This window comes from Thalassophryne amazonica, chromosome 3 (genome assembly GCF_902500255.1).
Source record: "Thalassophryne amazonica chromosome 3, fThaAma1.1, whole genome shotgun sequence".
NCBI classification, from domain to species: domain Eukaryota; kingdom Metazoa; phylum Chordata; class Actinopteri; order Batrachoidiformes; family Batrachoididae; genus Thalassophryne; species Thalassophryne amazonica.
In genome coordinates this window covers 142,066,680-142,089,933 of record NC_047105.1, presented here as the reverse complement: position 1 = coordinate 142,089,933, position 23,254 = coordinate 142,066,680, and the positions used below count along the sequence as shown (strand labels likewise).

General features: G+C 41.2%; 1 protein-coding gene across 1 annotated transcript in view; it reads left to right on the top strand.

The window, feature by feature from the left end:
- Positions 1 to 1,104: 1,104 nt before the first annotated feature.
- Positions 1,105 to 23,254, top strand: part of LOC117507847 (band 4.1-like protein 1) — a 374,283-nt gene continuing 352,133 nt past the window's right edge. Inside the window, exon 1 of the mRNA XM_034167630.1 lies at positions 1,105 to 1,228. The gene's annotated coding sequence lies outside the window, so the exon portion shown is untranslated. The remainder of the gene's footprint in view (positions 1,229 to 23,254) is intronic.

Here is a 23,254-nt window from a genome sequence, read left to right as displayed (position 1 = left end):
AGTGATGATACACTGTAAATTATTCAGATGGTGCCCAAAAATGTTAATTTATGACTGTGCGCTTTCCTCACTGCTCTTCTCCCTCTATACCAGACCTGGGCAAACTGTGGCCCAGGGGCCACAAGCGGCCCTTTACATGTCTCTGTCCGGCCCTCATGAGGTCTGATTATTATTACATGTATTAAAAATGTCAAGCTTGTGTGTTGCAAATCATTAGAGAGGTTTATTTAGGTATATTTAAATATTTACATATTATTACAATAATAAAAATTACCTATAAAAGCTATTAAATAGGTAATTTTTTTGTAAAATTTGTAATGGGAGACAGCCGAGTTATCGATGGTGTGGCCCTCGGACTAATTCAGGTTCTCTATGTGGCCCCTTGTAAAAATTAATTGCCCACCCCTGCTCTATACAAACAACTGCACCTTGGAGAACCCCTCAAAAACCCCTCAAATTTGCTTTTTCATTTGAATTGTGAGCACTGCTTGGCGGGCTATTTTTGGAAAATTAAAAAGCAAATGCCCCTGTCTTTTTCTTTTCAGTTATGTCATAGAATGTGCATACTTGAAGATGAAAGTTAAAATTCAAATAGGATGGTGGAATTTTAATTTTATTCATGAGTCAAATAATGCACCCATGTTTTGAAAACTAAAAAGCCTTTCTGCTTATGATTTTTTTTTTTAATTTCTGACTTTGCTTTTTCATTTGACTTATGATCAGCTGACGGGTGAGAAGTGGCTTCTTCTATTAAAAACACAAGATACACAAAAAACATTTAATAAGTAATTTAAATCGCAAGACATCTTTCTCTAGATACTGCAAACAAACAAAATAACCGCACATCACGTTGAGGCGGGTGATGTTCGATATGAAAAATGAGCTGAAATAAGCAGCTTTTTGGAAACAATCGTCTGCCCGCAAAAATCCCAAACCCTCCAAATATCAATGTGGCTTTTACAAATAAATAAAACCCTAGAATTCACTTATAATGGTCGGATTTGCCAACACTGACAACAATGTTTGTTTTTACGCATTGCTCCTGAACGCGCGCAACGTTCCTTCCTTCTTTCCTTCCTTCCTTCTTTCCTTCCTGCATTTGACAGCGTCCCTCCTCCTCCTCCTCTTTTCATCCTCGGGCTTCTCACCGGCAAACAGTGACTCGGTGCCTTTTCCGTGGAGCGCGGAATAAAACACGGAGCGCCTGCGCACCCTCCCTGACAGCACGGTACGTTCGCTCTGCTTTTCTCTGCTCTGTTTTTCCTCTAAGCCGCTTTGATCGTGTGTGTTGGTTGATTAAATCTTTACAGGGTTTGTGTTTTGCTGACTGTCGGTGGCATTTTCCGCGCACGGATCGTGCACGCAGCTCGTTCGTGCGTTCCTTTGCGGTTCTTCAGCAGATTGGGAGTACGGATCCGGTTGTGCAGGAGGTCCGCGGAACACCAGCAGGTTGTTGCGTCGTTTGGTGCGCACCGCGCGCGCGCACACACACGCACGCACGCCTTTTGTCCTCTTCTGGACTCCGGGAATCAGCTGCGGGTTTGTTTGTGTTGTGCGTCAGCCGGTCCCTCAAACACGCCCTTACTCATTATGCAACACGCGCGCACACGCACGTGAGCACTGTGCGGCTCACGCCCTCCTATCAGCGCACACCGCGCCGCCACGTGCAGGTGACAGATTTGTGGACGTGCAGCTGCTGGAATTTTATGATGATTTTTTTCTTGTCTGACGCGCTCAGACAGGTTCCAGCGGGAAACAGCGTCACGTGACTCTGACTATTGTTAAAGAGCGTCACGTGACTGACCGCTGTTAAACTGCGTCACGTGACTCTGGTTCAGCAGAATGACGCTCCAAAAGAGATGATTAATGAGCTGCACTGACACGTCTCTGTGCTGAGTCAAGAGGGCAACAGCGCCCCCTACTGGGCATCACATTTTGAAATGTAGGCGTACACGTTTAGTTTTGCACCTGAAGGTTTGGTTCTGGTTCTTTACGCTGTCATTTCAATGCTTTTGATCCAAAGCTGCTCCACCGTGGGGTGTTAAAGGTCAGGGGTGGTCTGGGGGTCATTTCGTTCATGAACGTGTTGGTACGTTATCATTGGTGAGTTATTAGTTGATTTATTCAATGGAACAAGAATTTCACAGACCTTAACAGAATGATTCTGGATGGCAGTAATGATTGTATTTAAAGATCACGGCATGGAGCCGCTGTAAACGGCTCAGGCGGCCATTCACAGTGTGTTATTATGACTGTGTTAGTGTCTCTTGTATTTGAACCTGTGAAATGTTTTAAAACTCACCATTTGATGAAGTTGATAAACTGCGTGCTTTTAACCACCTGCTTCTCTTGAACCATATAATCATAATATATTTAGTGTAAAATCAAGTATTATTCCTCATATTTTGCGCTGAAGTTGGTCATCATGATTAAAATAAAACACTAAAAAAGTCCAGTGACTGGAAGCAAAGGCTGCCACACAAGAACATTAAAAATAAAGTGAAATGCCGTGATGCAGATAATGTTAAAATAATAAATTGTAAAAGGTTGAATGAAAATTGATGTCAGAAACAGTTATTTTGAAGATTTTCCCTAATGTTCACACATCTTCAATAAAGCTACAAAACTAAAAGCTCAGGAGCCTTAAAGTCACAATAATAATAATAATAATAAAAACTGTTAACTTGTTAATATGGACACAAAGTAAGTCCCTTCGGCTGCAAGGTGGATCTGCATCTGAAAACTGTTTCTGCAACGCGACTCCAGTTTGAAGCGTGAACCAATGAAGCAATGCTTCGATCTGCTGGCTCGTTGGTTCTTTGATTCGCTGCTCTTCAGAGCTCTTCAGAAACAGCAAGTCTGCTTCTTAACTCCTCTCAAAGCCATTAAAATACCGTGAGTTACTTTTGTGTGGATTAAAGTCACTAACTGGGACTCATGTCTTGTTGCAGTCAAGAAACGAGAATCATCCTCCGTTCCGTTGGCACAGCTCCAAACGTTGCGCGGCTCTCTGCTGAGACAGAGTCCGCTCGGAATTAATAACTTCAAAACGAATTGCCGCTTTAAATAAAATGACACCTCTCACAAATGTTGTAATACAGACAGTAAACTACAGTCGACTAAAACGTTTTTTTCTTCCCAAAATGAGACGTGCTGCATTCTTTATAAATTACATCCTGATGTGCAGCACAGCTGCAAGAGCTCAGCTCAAATGTATGGAAAGACATTCATGCCAATAATGTCTGAAAGGAAATGCTTTTGACAAAAACTACAGATTTTGTTTATTTCTATTTATGTCCAGAGATCAAGGATCCACCATGTAGAGTTTATTATGTCCAAAGTTTAAACATCCAGTGACCAATTTTATATTTATTTATTTTAAGACTCAATAAAATGTTGTTCAATTTCAATTTAATCAGCTTACAAAGTGCCAAATCACAACAAAAGCCGTCTCAAGACCCCTCACATAGAACTAGAACACATAGGGGAGGTGATGGTCTTGTGGTTAAGGTGTTGGGCTTGAGTCCAGAAGATCATGGGTTCAAATCCCCGCCTGACTGGAAAATCACTAAGGGCCCTTGGGCAAGGCCTTTAATCCCCTATTGCTCACGGTGTGTAGTGAGCGCCTTGTATTTGTATGGCAGCAGCCTGACATCGGGGTGAATGTGAGGCATAATTGTAAAGTGCTTTGAGCGTCTGATGCAGATAGAAAAGCGCTATATAAATGCAGTCCATTTAACAGTTCAACATAAAAAATTAAAATAAATAAAAATGAAAAAATTCAAATAGATAATTAAAAACAGAATAAAAACAGATAAAAAAAATAAAAACTATTCATATGAAAGAGAATAAAAATAGGCTTTAAGTCTTGACTTAAAAATGTTCACGGACTCCAACTGCCTCACGGTCGCAGGAAGACCGTTCCACAGAGCAGGTGCATGAGAAGAAAAAGCTCTTTGACCCTTTGACATAGAAAACCTATAAAGCCTACTTTTAGTACACAAAAAATTCACAAGAGGTATCGATAAGGGAATCGATAAGGAATTGGATCGATAAGCCGAATCGATAATGGTATTGATCAAATCTTATCGGTACACATCCCTAGTACTGATGTTGGCCGTTGTGTACCAGAAATATTCCAGCTTGTTCCTGTTGCAAGAAACATTTCAAACAGTGTTGCCTGTCAGCTGATTTCCTGGCCGCCGTTGTCAGTGTTTGCTGATGGGGCAAGTCGGGTCGTTCCTTGTCTGCAGACCTTCGACATGACTTGTGATTTGGTGCTACATAATGTTTGTATGCACCGTGTTCAGCTGGGTGATCTTTGAGCCTGGTGCTGTTGTAAAGTATATTATGGACCAGTGGCAGCTGGTGATGTTGATTTTTAGGAGGTTGCACCTTCACTCCTTCATGAAGGGAGATTTGCTACAAGGTGACGTGTACCTAATATATTGACAACTGAATGTATGTTTGCAGCCAAATACAGTAAACTTGCTACAGCTCTCTCTCTCTGTCTCTGTCTCAGTATTACCACTCATCAGCTGACAGTAATAATCAATGTATGTAATGATTATACGTAGAACTGCTATAAACTATTTAGGTGTGTTATTATGACTCTGGTAGTCTCCATTAGGAGTGTGTCTAATGTAGGGGTGCCCGAGTTCCTGACACTCTTAGTTGTCTCCCTGTTCCAACACACCTGAATTCAATGAAAGACTCGTTAATAGGCTTTTAATGAGCCTTTCATTGGCTGCAGAATGCTTCAATCTTTGCTTCTACCTTTTATATCTAACACAATTAATTGATCATACAATATGGTAAATGGACTGCATTTATATAGCACCTTTCCATCTGCATCAGATGCTCAAAGCGCTTTACAATAATGCCTTACATTCACCCTGATGTCAGGCTGCTGCCATACAAGGCTCTCACTACACACTGGGAGCATTAAGGACCTTGCCTAAGGGCCCTTAGTAATTTTCGGTCAGGCTGGGTTTTAACCAAGGATGCTCTGGTCTCATGCCCAATGCTTTAACCACTAGACCATCACCTCCCTACAATACTAGGTACTGTAGCTTAGTTTTTCTACAGTCAACTTCTTGTTTTGAATTCAGCTAGCGTAACATTTTATTTTAAATTTTCGAAGCATGCTCCAAGATTCCAAAAAGTGCTTTGTACTGATCTTTGCTTTGAATGACGTCATGTGATAATCATAAAAGCACATGGACAAAATAAGACAAAAGAATAAGAAAGACCTTTATTAATCCAGAAGGAAATTGTTTTGCTAGAGTGGTGCAACAGTAAACAGTTATAATGAGTACAACGTGTTTATGCAAAATGACTGACAGACATTTGATGTTTGACAGTATCGCACATAACTCTGAGTGACTGAAAAACTCTGATCACTACGTATTCATCCTGAAGAAGGGGGAGGAGTTATACAGTCCCAGTGCCACAGGTAGGAAGGACCTCCTGTGGTGCACCTCGGGGGTTTCAGTCTTTGCTCAAAGGTGCACTGCCAGGACGTCAGTGTGGCATGCAGGGGGTGGGTGGTGGTGTCACAGACGGTGAGCAGTTTTCTCAACATCCTCCTCTTCAGCACCTCCATCACAGACTCCAGTTCCACCCCCAGGACAGAGCCAGCTCTCCTGATGAGCTTGACGAGTTTGTTCATGTCAGCTGCCTTCAGCCTGCTGCCCCAGCACACGACAGCATAGAAGTTGACGCTGGAGACCACTGACTGATAAAACATCTGAGTGATAGTTGGAAGTTAAACTTGGAATACAAAAGCTGTGGCGGTCATCTGAGTACCAATAACTTTTATGATTTTCATGTCCAGAGTGACAGCGGGTGAGTGAAACTCCTGCATTTTGAGTGGGTGATTTGTCCGTGTCCAATCAAATTACATTAAAAAAATGTGAAAAATGTTTCCAGCTGATTCAGGATGCACAGAGCAGTGACCCTGAGGGAAAGTTTGGTGCTCAAATTGAAACTCAGCCTCAGGTCACATGATTGTGAAAAGTTTATGGTCATCCACAGACTTTCATATGACCGGTGACCCGACCAGGAGGTGGACTTTACTCTCACTCACCAAAATCAAATGAAAACACTGAAGTAGACCAGCGCTTACAGACTCTGACTTTTCTCAGTATGTGGAGGGGGTGGTGACCTCACACCCTTCAGTGACCAGTTGCTCCTGCTATACACAAAGTTCTGTATTGTGGATTTGTTTTCTTGCCTGGGTTTGGAGAAGTTGGTCCAGCTCCAGCTGGTTCCTGTTGCAGGGTCCCGGGTTCTGGTTTGTGCCCGACTGCTGTCACACAGCATCCATGTTGTTGGCATCAGGCGCTCTCCTGTTCCTGGTGTGATGGACTTCCAGCGTGTCACCTGATGATGCTTTTCCTGAGCTTCCATGGAGCCGTGATCCCATGTCAGCACCCGGATCCCCATTTCTCCATGTTTGGTGATCCAGAGTAGGTCAGATCGATCAAAGTGAATCAGGCTCAAAGATTTGTTTCTTTGTGGTGCACACAACTTTTTATTGTGTGTGTGATGTTTGAGGGAGCAGCTGGGATTTCATGGCCCAGGATGCTGCCTTTCACCATTTGCAATTTAAATGAGGGAGCATGAGGCACAGCGCGTGTCCGCGGCGGCTCTTGGCTGCTGTGTCTTCTGTTGGACTTCATCATTTCTTGCACAATAACTCAACCTTTTTTTAAGTGACTTCACCAGGAGCAGAGAGTGTCTGTCTGTTTCCGGTGACATGGTTCAGGATGAGGCTTGTTCGTTTTACTTCTTACTCGAGTCACTGTTTATTTTGTAAATAACTGCTGGCTCAGGCAGGGCATTGTGGGTAACAGTGTCAGGTCATCCTGTCTTTCTCATTGATGTCATGCAACAAATAAACAACTCGGGCTTCGTTTCCACCGAGCTTTTGTTTTGGCGTCAGAGATTGAATCACTTCTGTGTCGAGACACTCGAGTTTCGTGTCCTTTCGTCAGTAGTACAGTGGTACTAAACTATTTGTGTGCTCCTCATGTGGCAGAAAGTTTGTTCATTCTGCAGAAAAATGAGCAGTACACTAGACACAGGAAAGACGACTGAAGCTGTACAGAAACGTGTAGCACTAGACAATAAAACTGAAGAGGACCACAGCGACTGTGATCTTAAAGCAAACCTTTTGGAAGCAATGTGAAATTTCGGGCTCAAAAATGCGAAAGAATATCCTGGTGTAAATATTCAAATGCAAAATGAAGCTTTGACACAAAAGCTTGCTGGAATCAAGTCCTTATCTGGCAACATGGGGAAGTGATGGTGTGGTTAAGTGTTGGGGTTGAGACCAGAGGATCCTCGGTTCAAACCCCCTAGTTGCTCCCGGTGTGTAGTGTGCGCCTTGCATGGTAGCACCTTGTCATCAGTGTGTGAGTGTGTATGGGTGAATGTGAGGCATTATTATAAAGCTCTTTGAGCTTCTGATGCAGATGGAAAAGCACAATATAAATGCAGTCCATTTATATTCAAGATGCCTCAAACAAAATAAATGTGATTATTTAGATTAGTGGCATATTGTTTTCCAGGCAAAGGGGGATTTTTTTTTTTTTTTTTCAATCACCCCAAAGTTTGTGTTTCCAAATTCAGCTCCAAGTGGGAATTTGCCTTTTAAAGGAGATCTTAGTAGATCTTAGTGAACTGTTGGACTTAACTAAAAGGAAATATGAGCCAACAACCCAGCTGTCAACCGAAACAATGGAAATGATTCCAAAACTCCAACAGGAAATCCAATGTGTAGCTTTGCAAAAGATGTCCAGTGTGTGAAATTATGTATGAATAACACGGGAAGGTTATGAAAAGAAAATACACAGGTAGAACAAAGAAGAGGTCAAAGTGTTGGGGGGAGAAAAACACAGAACGTGCAGAAAAATAAAAATGCATTTTTTAATAGAAACGAATAGAATGGGATTTCCATAAAGTCTGAAGTCCAAAGGAAAATGAACAAGTCAACACAAAGTTCCACTAAGATAAACAGACAGAATCACGGAGCGTGGCTGATTTAAAGTGGTGTTCACTGATCAATCATCAATCTGCATTGATCAGGATGATGCTAGAACATTTGTGTCCTTTGTATAAAGATCATTAATTCCTCCACTCGTTTATCATGTGAGGTGAATAACCAGGAGAGAATCATCACCTCAGCAGGCCGGTGGACATCTGGACACATTTCTCATTCCATCAACAGAAAATCAGTTTGGTGGCGATGAAGTCGTTGGTCAGGATGGTCACCTTACCACAGAGCAAAGAGTGCTGGAGCTTTTCTACAGGAAATACAAATCAGCACAGTGACACAGCCAGAGAACAGTGCCGAGCTCAGATCGACTGGTCCACAACACGGGTCCGTCCGGCAGAGCCGACCTGTTAACCGCGAATGGACAGCGTTTGATGGAGAATGTAGTTAGTCCTCAAAGTATTCATGCTGTCATGAAGGACAGACAAAGAAACACCACATACTTGTGCTGATTCTTTATGAAAATTCAGTAAGTATATCTAATATATTCCCATTCTAAGGTGGACCTATGCCAGTATACTAAGGTACATCTCAATATCTAAAAAGGAAGAGTAAAATAGGAGAGTAGAAAAGAGTAGAGTAGAACTACTTAGGTGACTGGTCTTGAGAACCAGGGATGGTAGGTTAAAAAGCTTTTTTTAGGTTTTTTTATGTTGATGATTCTATAATTTTTTTTTCCTCAACATTGAGTGACAACTTTTTTGTTTGTACTCTATCTGGAAGACAACACACTGTTAATGAACCTATTTAAATATAATTAGTTTGAGGTTTGTGTCACGATGGAAGAATATTCAGGTGTTGAAGAAAAATAGTTTTGTGTTGTAACTGTGAGGCTTTTTTTTTTTGTTTTTGTTTTTTTTTTGCTATGATATAAGAAACTTTTGTTCATATGGTGATTACTTAATTTTTTTCCAGGGATTGTAAAATAAGATCTGTTCAGAATGTGTCTCAAACAACAACACAAATAACTTTATTTTTTGTATTGCATTTTCACATTAAATGCATAAAAAAAACTTTACCAATTTACATAAGTGTGACATAATTTGGTTGGCTGCTTGCACAAAATTCTTGAAGATGAACACACTCCAAAATGGCTTTATAGTTATATAAATCTAACATGTTTAGTATTTTTTTTTCTTACGTTAAAGTTAACAAGAAATAAACACTTGTAACCAGATAATTCCTCTGACGTGGTTGACAGTATGTCTTATGAAGCTGTTAACATGCTAACTAGTGACAGAGGAACGTCACTGTGAAAGACTTTAAACTGAAATAAGTCAGTCGAGTTTTGGCTCCATTTTGGGGTCAAGCATGAAGTACAAGTTCATACTGACAGTCAGGTTTCCCCGTTCTTTAATAATCTATTGAAACATTGTGTACAGTAATGCCAGTTGGCTACGTCCTGAGAACACCCATAAAGCAACAAACACCAACTGTTGTTGTCCTCATTTGTAGCTTCAGTGTTGAGGACCCCAGCAACTGAAGAAGGCCAATAGTGCAGCAGATAATATCAGTTTTACAGCAAGATCTAATGCTAATGCTGGTACAAACACCAAATTTTGCCATGATGATTCCCAAGATATCTATTCATTTTCTATACCTGCTTACTCCAGTAGTATCCCAGCACTCATAGGGCATGAGGCGGGGTACACACAAGATGCCAGTCTGTTGCAGGGCCACAAATAGACAAACACACATCTTTGCACCCACAGGCAATTTTAAGTTTCCAGACCACCTAACCCGCATGTCTTTGGATGTGGGAGGAAGCCGGAGTACCCAGAGGGTCAATTTTGCCTGCAGATATTAAATATTGATATTATATAGATGAATGCTTTCAGAACATGTGCTGGGTGGAAACCATTAATACTAAATATAACACACTTCACTCTAATTTGGCACATAAGCAAAATAAAACATATGAAATACCTTAAATGGCACATAAAAATAATCTAACTTAATGAAATTTGACATCAGTATAATTTTAATCAGTCAAATGGAAGCATTTCTATGCAAAAACTGAATTCTGATAGGTCATTTTGGCAGCCGGCTGCACGGTGGATTAGTGGTTAGCACTGTTGCCTCACAGCGAGAAGGTCATGGGTTCAATTCCCGTGGCCTTTCTGTGTGGAGTTTGCATGTTGTCCCCGTGTTTGCTTGGGTTTCCTCCAGGTGCTCCGGTTTCCTCTCACATCCAAAGACATGCGGGTTAGGTGGATTGGAGTCTATAAATTGTCCGTAGGTGTGTGTGTGTGTGTGTGTGTGTGTCTGTTTGTTTGTCTGTTTGTGGCCCTGCGACAGACTGGCGTCCTGTCCTGGGTGTACCCCGCCTCGCGCTCTATGGCTGCTGGGATAGGGTCCAGCCCCCCACGACCCTTAATTGGACTAAGCGGTAGAAGAGGAATGAATGAATTTTGGCAGCTGTCTTGGTGAATGGCCACCATATTGGCTTTTCAAGTGGCTAATCAACCAGATATGCTGAGTAATGTCCTGAGACTTAATAAGCCAAATTTGATGCTTGTACCACCAAATACATGCTTTTTCCGTTATCTGCTCCACGGCTTGGACACGACCACATTTGGCCTGGGTGCAGCAGATCGATGGTTGCTTTCAAGAGGTGGGGATGGACCAGTTATCTGCCTGAGTGGTTGCCATCCAGGACCCAGGGAGTTTCTGCAGTGACCTGACGTATTGTATGAATATTTGCTGAAACACAGCACAGATTTAAACATAACTGTTGAAATTTAAAGAATCACCATTTTATCAGTCAACTGAAACCAGCAATTATTTGGACATTTTTAAATTATGCAAGATTATTAAAAGAAAAACAGCGTTTTGCACATTTCTCTGCCTGAGGAGAACTAAATGCACTTTCTTGGAAGTGTTGGAGTGTTCTATATGGAAGGCGACGCTGCCTCATTGATCCATTGATTGGATGTTGATGGTGTTTTAATTCCAGCTGCTATAGTGCAGCTTTGTGTTTTTCCGCCTTTAATCTTATTCCGCTTTAAACGCTTTTTTATTGGTTTGGAATAACCAGAAGAGGATGAAACGCCACGACGGTGACACTTTTGTGTTTTTGCACTGGAATTAAGACTCATCAGCTCCTGCAGTCTCGTGATAATCTTGTTACTTGCTGTTGTGCACAGCTGCTACGGTAAGAAAACGTGCACAGAAACACCAGTGCACGTTTTCTTACCGTCTGCACGCCGCTCTGATCAGGCCTTTATTTTTAGCTTTGTCGTTCGCAGCTTTGGGCCATTTCTTGCTTCCTCAGATTGCATCATCATTCTGCAGCGGGATGAGGGAAGGAGTGAAGAGAAGCTGCTTGGTGCCAGAAGGCGTCCATGAAGACTCGTGCGTCTTCATGTTGGATGGAAGCATCACTTTGTCCTAGTGAAGGGGAAATAGAGGGGCGTGTCTGGGTTCCGCCTGATGATTACAGTGAGTCAGCAGTTTTTTCTGGGTTCTTTTCCTCTTTGCATATGGCTCCTTCCCGTCTTATGACTCTGCCTCTCGTCATGTTTACTGCCTTTGATCTGCTGCAAACTGCATCTCCCAGTTTTTCTTTTTCATTTGAACAGAAAAGTACAATTTATATTTTGGGCTAAGTGGCTTTATCTTTCGAGACAAAACAGTGGACACACAATTCTCAAAACCAGCAGCTGTTGCTTATTTTGTATGTGTACTTTACATATACACTTGTGTTCAAAAGTTTACATACCCTGACAGAATTTTTGCTTTTTTGGCCATTTTTCAGAGAATATGAAAGACAACACAAAAACTTTTTTTTCACTCATGGTTAGTGGCTGGATGAAGCCATTTATTGTCAAACAACTGTGTTTACTCTTTTTAAATCAAAATGACAAGAGAACTACCCAAATGAACCTGATCCAAAGTTTCTTAATACTGTGTATTGCCCTCTTTAACATCACTGACAGCTTGGAGTCTTTTGTGATAGTTGTGGATGAGGCTCTATGATGGTGAAGCTGCCACTGAATATGTTTCGGACTTTATTTACATCAATTACAAAGAAATACAAACAATATGGCACTCTATGGTAAATCTGCATGGAGTAGACAGTTCTCAAAAACTGAGTGACTGTGCAAGAAGGAGAAGAGTGAGGAAAGCCACCAAGACACCCAGACAACCCAGGAGAAGTTATAGGCTTACGTGGCTGTGATTGGAGAAATTGTGCACAGTGCAAGCTTTGCATTTTGTATCACCAGTTATCCATCTTCATGATGAAGTGGTATAGAGGAGGATTTTGCCAAGGTACATCTGAGATGCAAGCCTGGATTTCATCTGTTTTGGTGAAAGAAAATCCTCCTCTGCTCTACTCCACTATGAAGCTAAGAGTAGTGATGCAAGTCTGAAATATATTCAGTGGCAGCAGTGGTGGGCACAGATAACAAAAAATTAACTTTGATAACAGATAATCAGATAACTGAAAAGTTATCTTTGATAATATGTTAGTTTAAATGAGTCAACACCCCCAAGTCACACTAACTGTCAGAATGCTCGTAGCACGGGCCGGGGCGGAGGATTGGCAGCAATCTTCCATTCCAGCTTATTAATTAATCAAAAACCCAGACAGAGCTTTAATTCATTTGAAAGCTTGACTCTTACTCTTGTCCATCCAAATTGGAAGTCCCAAAAAACAGTTTTATTTGTTATTATCTATCGTCCACCTGGTCGTTACTGTGAGTTTCTCTGTGAATTTTCAGACCTTTTGTCTGACTTAGTGCTTAGCTCAGATAAGATAATTATAGTGGGCGATTTTAACATCCACACAGATGCTGAGAATGACAGCCTCAACACTGCATTTAATCTATTATTAGACTCTATTGGCTTTGCTCAAAAAGTAAATGAGTCCACCCACCACTTTAATCATATCTTAGATCTTGTTCTGACTTATGGTATGGAAATAGAAGACTTAACAGTATTCCCTGAAAACTCCCTTCTGTCTGATCATTTCTTAATAACATTTACATTTACTCTGATGGACTACCCAGCAGTGGGGAATAAGTTTCATTACACTAGAAGTCTTTCAGAAAGCGCTGTAACTAGGTTTAAGGATATGATTCCTTCTTTATGTTCTCTAATGCCATATACCAACACAGTGCAGAGTAGCTACCTAAACTCTGTAAGTGAGATAGAGTATCTCGTCAGTAGTTTTACATCCTCATTGAAGACAACTTTGGATGCTGTAGCTCCTCTAAAAAAGAGAGCTTTAAATCAGAAGTGCCTGACTCCGTGGTATAACTCACAAACTCGTAGCTTAAAGCAGATAACCCGTAAGTTGGAGAGGAAATGGCGTCTCACTAATTTAGAAGATCTTCACTTAGCCTGGAAAAAGAGTCTGTTGCTCTATAAAAAAGCCCTCCGTAAAGCTAGGACATCTTTCTACTCATCACTAATTGAAGAAAATAAGAACAACCCCAGGTTTCTTTTCAGCACTGTAGCCAGGCTGACAAAGAGTCAGAGCTCTATTGAGCTGAGTATTCCATTAACTTTAACTAGTAATGACTTCATGACTTTCTTTGCTAACAAAATTTTAACTATTAGAGAAAAAATTACTCATAACCATCCCAAAGACGTATCGTTATCTTTGGCTGCTTTCAGTGATGCCGGTATTTGGTTAGACTCTTTCTCTCCGATTGTTCTGTCTGAGTTATTTTCATTAGTTACTTCATCCAAACCATCAACATGTTTATTAGACCCCATTCCTACCAGGCTGCTCAAGGAAGCCCTACCATTATTTAATGCTTCGATCTTAAATATGATCAATCTATCTTTGTTAGTTGGCTATGTACCACAGGCTTTTAAGGTGGCAGTAATTAAACCATTACTTAAAAAGCCATCACTTGACCCAGCTATCTTAGCTAATTATAGGCCAATCTCCAACCTTCCTTTTCTCTGAAAAATTCTTGAAAGGGTAGTTGTAAAACAGCTAACTGACCATCTGCAGAGGAATGGTCTATTTGAAGAGTTTCAGTCAGGTTTTAGAATTCATCATAGTACAGAAACAGCATTAGTGAAGGTTACAAATGATCTTCTTATGGCCTCGGACAGTGGACTCATCTCTGTGCTTGTTCTGATAGACGTCAGTGCTGCTTTTGATACTGTTGACCATAAAATTTTATTACAGAGATTAGAGCATGCCATAGGTATTAAAGGCACTGCGCTGCGGTGGTTTGAATCATATTTGTCTAATAGATTACAATTTGTTCATGTAAATGGGGAATATTCTTCAAAGACTAAAATTAATTATGGAGTTCCACAAGGTTCTGTGCTAGGACCAATTTTATTCACTTTATACATGCTTCCCTTAGGCAGTATTATTAGACGGTATTGCTTAAATTTTCATTGTTACGCAGATGATACCCAGCTTTATCTATCCATGAAGCCAGAGGACACACACCAATTAGCTAAACTGCAGGATTGTCTTACAGACATAAAGACATGGATGACCTCTAATTTCCTGCTTTTAAACTCAGATAAAACTGAAGTTATTGTACTTGGCCCCACAAATCTTAGAAACATGGTGTCTAACCAGATCCTTACTCTGGATGGCATTACCCTGACCTCTAGTAATACTGTGATACTTCCTCTAGGCTGGACTATTGTAATTCATTATTATCAGGTTGTCCTAAAAGTTCCCTAAAAAGCCTTCAGTTAATTCAAAATGCTGCAGCTAGAGTACTGACGGGGACTAGAAGGAGAGAGCATATCTCACCCATATTGGCCTCTCTTCATTGGCTTCCTGTTAATTCTAGAATAGAATTTAAAATTCTTCTTCTTACTTATAAGGTTTTGAATAATCAGGTCCCATCTTATCTTAGGGACCTCGTAGTACCATATCACCCCAATAGAGCGCTTCGCTCTCAGACTGCAGGCTTACTTGTAGTTCCTAGGGTTTGTAAGAGTAGAATGGGAGGCAGAGCCTTCAGCTTTCAGGCTCCTCTCCTGTGGAACCAGCTCCCAATTCAGATCAGGGAGACAGACACCCTCTCTACTTTTAAGATTAGGCTTAAAACTTTCCTTTTTGCTAAAGCTTATAGTTAGGGCTGGATCAGGTGACCCTGAACCATCCCTTAGTTATGCTGCTATAGACGTAGACTGCTGGGGGGTTCCCATGATGCACTGTTTCTTTCTCTTTTTGCTCTGTATGCACCACTCTGCATTTAATCATTAGTGATTGATCTCTGCTCCCCTCCACAGCATGTATTTTTCTTGGTTCTCTCCCTCAGCCCCAACCAGTCCCAGCAGAAGACTGCCCCTCCCTGAGCCTGGTTCTGCTGGAGGTTTCTTCCTGTTAAAAGGGAGTTTTTCCTTCCCACTGTAGCCAAGTGCTTGCTCACAGGGGGTCGTTTTGACCGTTGGGGTTTTACATAATTATTGTATGGCCTTGCCTTACAATATAAAGCGCCTTGGGGCAACTGTTTGTTGTGATTTGGCGCTATATAAAAAAATTGATTGATTGATTGATAAAGATAAAACAATAAACAAAAATGTATCAGAAGTTACAGATAACCAATAAATTCCATTATTTTCTCTAGTACATTTACAGCTACTAATAAACTGAATTTGAGTTTTAACACCACGATCGCTTCTGGCAGCATCAAAAGCGACAACACACCCAAACAGTGAGCCCACACTTCTGTCTTTGAACATCTTGCCACCCTGCTGGAAGCTCTTGTTTACTACATGACTTCCAGCACAGAAGCAAGCCATGTGCAGCCACAAAGCTCAGCTCTCTACCCAATCACAACGCTCCAGTCAGGCGGAGGTCTTGGAAAATAAAGCAATGCTGAGTTATGGTTTTGATTTATAAATAACATTAATACTGATAGAATAACTCCATTAATGTCAATTCTGTCATTTGTACAAAGTTAAAATATAACATACGAGGTGTATTAGATAAGAAACCGACACTTTTATTTATTTTTTTTAACTATATGGATTTGAATGACGTGCGATTACACCAATCATGCTTGAACCCTCGTGCGCATGCGTGAGTTTTTTCACGCGTGTCGGTGACGTCATTTCCCTGTGGGCAGGCCTTGAGTGAGATGTGGTCCCGCCCTCTCGGCTGAATTCCTTTGTTTCACACGCTGCTCGAGACGGCGCGCGTTGCTTTATCAAAATTTTTTCTGGACCTGTGAGGAATATCCGAGTGGACACTATTCGAGAAATTTAGCTGGTTTTCGGTGAAAAGTTTAACGGCTGTTTCTGTCGCTGTAAGGACTTCCCACGGAGCGGGACGTCGCGCAGCGCTTCCAGGCGCCGTCGTCGGCCTGTTTCGACCTGAAAACATCCTAATTTAAGGCTTAATTCACCCAGGACGTCGTGAGAGAACAGAGAAGATTCAGAAGAGGCCGGCATGAGGACTTTATGCAGACATTCCACTCGTCGTTTCCGTGACGACTCGGCGAATCTGTGTGCGCCGCGACAGGAAAAACACCTCCGTGTTGAAAACCATTTGTAAAATTCAGGCGGCTTTTGATGGCTTTCAACAAGTGAGTAACTGAGAAATTGTTTAACAGCTTGGGCATGTTCCAACTTCGTTAAGGTTTCCAACGGAGGTGTTTTTTCTGTCGCGACCCCCCTCGCTCGGGTCCGGCCCGACATGCGACTCTGCCTGCACGTTCTTTCATTACAAAATGTCCATTAACAATGGAATGTCCGAATAAACTCCTCATGCTGACTTCTTCTGAAACTTCTCTGTTCTCTGACGACTTACTGGGTCAACAGAGCCTGAAATGTGGAAGTTTTCAACTTGAAACGGCGAGACGCTGCCGCCTCGAAGCGCAGATCGCTGTCAGGCGCTGTGGGCCGTCCTTAAAGCGACACTACCAGACCAAAATCTCTCATCAGCCGTTAAAATTTTTACCGAAAACCAGCTGAATTTATCGAATGGTGTCCACTCAGTTGTGCCTTACAGCGTTTGAAAAAATTTTTATCAAACAAAGCAGCAGTCTCTGAGCCATTCCTAAACAATGAAAAAACGATGAGAGGGTGGGCCACTCCTCACTCAAAGACTGCCCACAGGCAAATTACGTAACCGACAGGCGTGAAAAAACTCTCGCATGCCCACGAGGGTTCAAGAACATGTGATTCAAATCCATATGGTTTTTGAAAAAAATAATGTCGGATACTTTTCTAACAGACCTCGTATATCTTTTAATGTTGAATAATGCACTAATTCTGAAGTTTTGTAAAAAACACAGACAGATCGCAAAGGATTCTGGGTAAAATGTGCCTCTGCTAAACACTGATTGGTTCAGTCATTCATTATGTAAACCAACACGTTAATGTGAAGTGTGTCGTGTGTTGGTGATTAACATGCACTCAATATTGTCTTGACATACAAATTTTGGCTATTCGCCCTATTGATGTTTCAAATCGCTCTGATCATGCTGCACTTTAACCGTTGCACACGGACAACACCATTAACATTGCAACATAAAACTATTTTTATATTGTGCCTAAAACTCGCGTGAATATATTCTCAATTCTCTTTAGACGTTGTTATTGTGTTTGTTTTATGTAAACATGCGAGAATCACAGGCTGTCTCTCCGTTATTTTGAATGGGAGTTGCTGTGAGCTGCAGTCGCTTCCTGATCATGTCCTTCTGGGAGAAAGTGAAGTTTGCTCTTTAACATCTTGATTATTGTTCTTTACAACACTGTTTGTCCTCTTTGTTCGAGACTAATATATATAATATGTCTGAAATTCGGTTTGCATTTATTAAATTCCACACAGATTAAATGTAGCAGACACGGATTATTGGTTATAATTGTTTTAGCAAGTTTTCAGGGTATCATGCAGCAGTCTCTTATTAACGTGACGAAAAGCATAAAATACATGTTTGTAAGCTCATATTCAACATATTCAAAAGAAAGTATCAAAAAGTATTGCAGTTTTAAATAAGGCTAAACACATTCTTGATGGCAAATCACTACACACTCTGTATTGTGCATTGATTGCACCTTACCTGACTCATTGTGCTGAATAACTATAAAACTACAGTGCAGCCATTATTCATCCTTCAAAAAAGTGCATTAAGAACAATCCACAATGCAGGGTATCATGATCATACCAATGCATTGTTCATTAAATTGAAAATATTAAAACTCTATGATCTGATAACGTTCAAGACTGTTCAATTCATGTACAAAGTGAAAAATAAGAAGTTGCCATTCGGAATTCAATTTTTTTTTTTCCTTTTTTTTTTACGCAAAGAGATATATAATTAAGGGGTTTGTATCATTTTAAAATTGTGGGTGCTCGGACGACCAGGAAATGCTTCTGTGTCTCCATTTGTGGCCCCAAAAAATGAAATCATGTACCTGAGGAACTCAAACAATGTCTAAATATTAACCAGTTCAAATATTTATATAAGGGAATTGTGTTCTCTGGATATGTACCTGATGAAACAGGTTGTTTGTGTGCTGTATGAAACATCTGCTACACTTGAATCCTTACTACTGAAAATGTATGGTGGTAACTAACACGTAATAGGAGCTGTTTGGGAAATATGTGACTTCACATTTTGTTTGGAAATGATCATTCATGATCAGGCACATAGCCTGGTTTAATTTGACTGTACGGAGGGGTGTAGCGCTGCTTCTGCCTTTTGGAAACTATATGTACATTGTTACATTGTTTTCTTTTTTCTTTTCTTTCTTTTAACTACTTTGTCTATGAGTTTTGTTTGTTTGTGTACAAGGTATTTTTGTTAAGCATATATGTGCCTAATGAATTCAATTAAACAGGAATGAACAGGAATGTCCATTGGGATGGATTTTTCTTTGAGCACACTTTGTGAACAAATCTTAGGGCCCCTTCGCACATAGTATGAATAAGTACATCTCAGAGCGAATCATGGCGAAACAGCTCGTATGAGCGAACCATGCAAACATTGCACCGACGGGCATGTGTGCTTGATCGCGGTGCGATGGTTCATGCAGGCGATGGTGTCTTTTGAGCAGGAACACAGTGTGAGCAGCTGCACCACTTCATGCTGTTGATGTGGAGAACAATAAAATAAAAACCAGCTGTATATAAAACCAGCTGTAAATATCACTCATTGGATGCCAGTGATATTAGACCGCGATTATAAAGACCGCTGCAGCCCGGCGTGAAGGCGAAAGATGTTTTATATATTTCCACGTGAGGACAGCAGGCAGAAACACACAAACGCGTTCATGTCCAACCAAACACGGAACGTGTTCTCTAGCTGGGACGTTCAGCAGCAGAGATCTTTACAGCCGCAGCTGTGAGCGGACACGTTCAGCGCCCAGACCAACGTGTCACTCTGTGTTATGTGGTCATTCATTTTCATTATTTGTTATGTAATTGTGTATGTAGGTATTTTTGTAATTATTTATGTACCTGTGCTGGCGGTGGTTTGGGTGTTTGTAATGTGTGCACTGAGCCGTCATCCAGCTGTCAGTGTGCTGTGATCAGCTGACAGGCCCCTCCCCGTGCTGTGTGCGAAATGAAACATTATTTTGTGATGGTTTCACAGAGAAACCCAGACAGGCACTACTGCTGTGCTGCCCAATGTGGGGTCCACAGGCCACATTTGGCCCATCCTTCCTTTGATTTGGCTCACGTTGACAACTGGCAAGCTGTCCAGACTGGTCAAAGGAAAAAAGGTGCCTCTGTTTTTAAGGGAAGAACTAAATAAAAAGAACAGACCAGTAAGATACCTGATGACAGACGCTGTTGCTTCCAGGACAATTATAAATACTAAAAGATCTAAAATAATAATATTGCAACTATCTTTGCAATTTTGTCAAAAACAAACAAACAAAAAAGCCATGAGGTGAAGGTTAGAAGAAGTAGCAGTGAAGGTCTTTTAATGCTTCTACTACTCTGTAACTCTGTGGTCACTCAGTTGCTTCGATGCTGTTGCTAGCCTTTTAAAGTTCTCCATTGGTGGATGTGCAGTTTACTGTCAGAACAGTGGGAGGTGCAACAGTTTTTTCATGAAGATTGACCTAATGTCCCATGACATCTGTGGTCGTGAAAGTCACTGATTGTGAAACCAGAAAAGTGAGATTCTGGAAATGATGTAGGTAGCTGACAATCACAGACCATGTAGTCTCCGTGTAGTCTCCATGTAGTCTGCATTGTCTCGATGTGTTGTTACAATTTTTGGGAGGTGCATATGGAGAGGGTCTTGCAATGACACAGGGGGTCTGCATGGATACAGAGTTGCGGATACGGAGTAGCTTACATCTTGTTGGCTCTGAGGTCTGTTGGCGCTGCTCCTTATCTCTGGATTCTGCAGCGTGAAGCGGATGAAGGTTCACGGCTCCGCCTGGACATGATACAGTCTCATGATTGAACTCAGGTCTATTTTTGGTAATCCAGCTCCTTATTCCACTGAGCTACCTGCTCTGTCCAAGTTCTGAATGAGTTTAATTATGTTCTCTGTGGAACTTTAGGGTTCGTTAGAATTTAATTACAGATATAATTTCAGATATCTTCATTTGGTATAATTTCAGATATCTTCATTTGGTGGATGGAGGTGTAAACATGGGTATCTCCAGTTACTGTTTCAAGAGGTTAGAAAGGATTTTCAGGATTTTCATTTTCTATAATAATGAATCACCTTATTCCACTGAGCCCGTGGGCTGGCGCCGTGGTTAGTAAACTGGTCGGTCTGGTTCCAGGCACCTCCTCACTCGGCACACTTCACTTTCTACACTCGCTGAACATTCACACGCCTTCTGTGTTTTCTACATTCACAGTTAGTGAACCTTTTTGTGCCATCTGTGTACTACACACAGGAAATGAGTTGTGTACACACTCAGGTCACTGTCAAAACATGATGTTGATGTTTCAGCTAAAAAAATATCTTCATGTGTGCACTCTATCCTGGTTAATGCACATCATTGAGACTTAAAGGTATCATTGTGTTATTTCTACATTTCAGTCCATGCACAGTACACACAATTGCAGTTTGTGTACCACATCAGGTTTTAGAGTACTGACTGAATTACCAGGTTTCTAAATATTAGATTTGCATAATTTAAGTAAAACACTGTATTCTCCTTGAAATCCTTCAGGAATGAAGTCCAGGTTCCTCCAGACCATCCTCAGGGCTCGGTCTGTCTTCTAGGATGGGGGCTTCCAGTCTTTGGGTTCATGAGGTGTTGTAGGACTACCTGTGGAACCATTTCAGCCCCACTAGTACAGGGATATGAGGAGTCAAATGCATGTAGATGTTGTTCCATTTCTGGCAGCTGGTCTGTCCAGTCACTCGATCGTTATGTTATCACCCCCGTTTGTTTGTTTGTTTTTGAATGGCCTGGAGTCCACAATTTTTGCATATATCATGATGAAACCTTTACTGAAGATTCATATCCTTATAGGCAAGAACTGATTCAATTATCAAGGTCATAGGTCAAAGTCAGGAAAAATCTTAGAAAAATCTTGATCTTTAACACTGAACGACTTAAAAAATTCATAACTTGGTCAAAAAAGATATAACGCGCTCATATTTGAGAGCGTTATGTAGGATGGAGTCTTTTATCGCCTAACAAAGTTTGATCCGGTGTCACAGATTGAACGGAGAAACATGAAGCAGACCAGACTCAAAGGGATTACACACTGCTTATGTCATTCAACAGTTAAAACTTTTTTACAAAGTTTTACGAAGCTGAAGAAACAGAAAGTCAAACAACACAACACAACACAACAAACAGAAAAGATGATGCATTTGATGAGAAGTCCATGCTGGCATAGGAATGGGTATTGATAAGAAATTATTGATTCCGCTTATCGATCCGATTCCTTTATCGATACCTCTTGTGAATTTTCTGTGTACTTAAAGTAGGCTTTACAGGTTTTCTATGTCAACAACATTTTATTGAGTCTTAAAGTAAATAAATATGAAATTGGTCACTGGATTCTTAAACTTTGGACATAATAAACTGTACATGGTGGATCCTTGATCTCTGGACATAAATAGAAATAAACAAAATCTGTAGTTTTTGTCAAAAGCATTTCCTTTCAGACATGATTGGCATGAATGTCTTTCCATATATCTGAGCTGAGCTCTTACTGGCTGTGCTGCACATGAGGATGTAATTCATAAAGAATGCAGGACGTCTCATTTTGGGAGGAAAAAAACATTTTAGTCGGTTGTAGTTTATTGTCTGTATTACAGCGTTTGAAAAGAGGTGTCATTTTATTTAAAGCAGCAATTCGTTTTGAAGTTATTAAAGCCGACCGGACTCTGTCTCAGCAGAGAGCCATTCAGCATTTGGAGCTGTACCAACGGAATGGAGGACGATTCTCGTTTCTTGACTGCAACAAGACAAGAGCCCCAGTTAGTGACTTTTATCCACACAAAAGTGACTCACGATTAACATATTTTAATGCCTTTGAGAGGGGTTAAGAAGCGGACTTGCTGCTTCTGAAGAACAGCGAACCAAAGAACCAACGAGCCAGTGGATCGAAGCATTGCTTCATTGGTTCATGCTTCAAAGTAGAATCGCGCTGCAGAAGCGGTTGCTTACAGAGCCACTGCAGGGTCTGTAATGAACGTAGAGAAATTATCATTTTCCCAACAAACACCCCCCAAAACAATGGCTTCTCTGAAGGGCCAATAAGGGATTCGTTAAGCAAAAAGACTATTGATATCAGTGGATCAAATAATTTCTTAACGATACCCGAAAAGATACCCGAAAAGAAACGGTTCTCGATACCCAACCCTCCCTCAGACATAGAGAAAAAGAGCTGAATCAGTTGGCTAATGGGCCTTTCACACTGAACACATCAGGCCGATGCGTCAAAGCTTTAGAACAGCAGTAGGAGGATTCTCCCATCACCCTGCTGGGAGAAGCTTTTTTTCAGCTACTTTTCGGAGTGACGCCGACCGATGGAGGACTGACGATTTGGTGGGATATCGATCGAACCGTGACAGCGGGCCAACCCGCACGGAGAAGCCGGCCTTCAGGCATCATTCCTGGGCAGACCGAGGCAGGCAGCCGGGGTGATGGAGCAAACCCACTCAGTCCGAAATCTCCTACTTTTTGGATATATGCAAACTGCCAGTTTGCCCAACGGAGTTTAGTTCTGCAGCTTTATCGAGGTGAGAATAAAATAAAAGTAAAACGTGACGTTTACTGAACTGCTGTGAAGGTTTAATGATCGGCTAACGTTAGCTTAGCCTT